The 2,153-nt window shown below is 54.9% G+C and overlaps 1 protein-coding gene across 7 annotated transcripts in view; it reads right to left on the reverse strand.

Annotated features, from left to right (window-relative positions):
* The window catches only part of LOC113208117 (KH domain-containing, RNA-binding, signal transduction-associated protein 2-like), a 231,155-nt gene that overhangs the window by 97,577 nt on the left and 131,425 nt on the right, over positions 1–2,153 (reverse strand). The gene's annotated exons all lie outside the window — the stretch shown is intronic.

Genomic DNA, 2,153 nt, shown 5'->3' on the forward strand with positions numbered 1-2,153 from the left:
GGCAACGGGTGGGAGGTATGAGGGACATAGTTTGGGGCGATGTGGACTCAGGTGCAAGCGCCCTCAGGGGATCGCCAATAAACAAATATTACGACGACACCCTGCGAGTGAGCCGTCCCACCAATTTATAAAATATATACTTCTGGTTTCCCGCGCGCGTGTGTGAGGGTGGGAGCATGCAGGTGTGTGAGTGCGTTGCTCTTTATGCTTGGTCCCTGGGGCGCTCTACCGACCTATCTGAGCAAAAGGGAAGTGGGAGGGACGGAAACTTGCAAATCAGATGCACTCAGTGAAAAAAGTCATCATTGTTAAAATTGAACTTGTATCTAAACGAAACAATTTAAAACTATTATTTATTGTTACTCTCCCAATAGTTTATGATAAAATGAGTTGAGAACTGCAATTCCCCAAGACTGATTGGCCTTCCGCACCGCAGTGTCATTCCGTAAGTGCTACGAAGTATCAAACATGTTATTTCTTTTAAAAAATGGGATTGCACCTTTTAAAACTTAAAAACACTTTTGTGATTTCACAAACAAAACCAAGAATCATCTAATCAACATATCAAAATACAATAATCGTACAACGCATTGACACAACAGTGTTATTACAAATAAGATGACCTACTTATTCAGAGAAGCCGTTGTATTGGCAGTGTGCATGCACGGCGGGCCCAAAGACACAACGACAGCCGCCTGACGTATCGACTGGAGGCGCCGCGCCACTCACAATGCCCGCCCCAGCCCGCCGGAGCCCAGCCGAGCCCGGCGGAGCCTTCCGCCCCGTAAAAGGTTCGTCGATTTATAACGCCAATATGTTATAGGTCTGTGCCCCCTCCGCACCGCTCCCCCAAGGCCGTCCGCGGCGGACCTACAGGGCCTCGGCCTCCAGGCCTGTTTCTCCTCCACTTCCCTTAAGGGAGCCCATATGCTATTGACCCCCCGCCTCCGCCGCTTCCCCCCTCAGAGGGCAGGCGCGGCGCGGTGGTCGGCATAAGCAGCCAGTCACTCTCCCCGTTTACGGCTTTCCCTTTATCGGAACGCCTCAGATTGGGGGCGAAGAGGGTGTGAAGGTACCAGTTGCTCTCCAATAAAGTTTTCACGAGGGCGCAAGATCTAACATCCGACTTTCGAAAGTTTACATTTATTTTTTGGAAAAGATGGGAAAAAAAATTCAATTCGGTTGTGATGTTTCTTCTGGCTGCCGGGCCAGGTAATCTGTCGTCGCCTCGTTTTGAGCCCCCAGCGCTGCCAACCGCTCGTGCGAGGCAGGACGAAAATGCAAGTCTGCTCAGCCAAAACCGCGAACCACCCTTTGTTTGCCGCCTAATTTACGAGGTAACATCGAGAATGACGTGACACGGCCCCGCGGCCGCCACACCGCCGCACACGCTATACTCTCTCTCTCTCTCTCTCTCTCTCTTCTGTCTCTATCTCTCGGCCACACACACACGCGCGCGCAGCAACGCGGCAACGGCCCATCACAGGCGACACGAACCGAGGAAATGGAAGAAACGCAATGGCGTTGGGAAGCGCCGGAGTGAGCGAGAGCGAGAAAGGCTATCCGTGCAGAGAAGCAAGGGACCCTGAGAAAAGAGGCGACACAGCACAGCACCGCCGCCAGCGAGAAAGGGTAAAGGGAATGTTTCCACCATGATTGAATTAGCCCTTACGGTAAAGAGGTTGGCACTCTCCTCGCCCTAGTGGGGGGAGAGATGGAGATAGTTCGTGATAGAAACAGAGAGTAGCGCGTGTCCGTATGGGTTCGGCCCGTCTGTTGGAGTGTTACCTTGGGTGCGAGAGGCGCATCGGCTGCCAATACGGGCACGGCACGCACGAGGCGCCCGCGTTAAGCCTCCCCTCCCTCCCCTCTCTACCCCCTCGTGGCACACGCCAGAGAATATCAATTTCCCGCCACCGACACGCCGCCGAGCCGAAGTGTCTGATCAAACACACGGTACGCCGCTTCATCGGGTTACGCCCGTGTGAGCGAGTCAACGTGCGAACGCGGGGGTTATAGCCCGCCGCAGGCTAGGCAATCCCGCGGCGCTCGCGTGTGCGGCGGGCTGGTCTACCCCGCGGGTGGCAGGCGCGCTGGAGTGGAGCGCCGCATGGATAGGCAATCCCGTGGCGCTCGCGTGTGCGGCGGGCTGG

Source organism: Frankliniella occidentalis, unplaced genomic scaffold (genome assembly GCF_000697945.3).
Source record: "Frankliniella occidentalis isolate FOCC.00 unplaced genomic scaffold, Focc_3.1 Scaffold8, whole genome shotgun sequence".
NCBI lineage: Eukaryota > Metazoa > Arthropoda > Insecta > Thysanoptera > Thripidae > Frankliniella > Frankliniella occidentalis.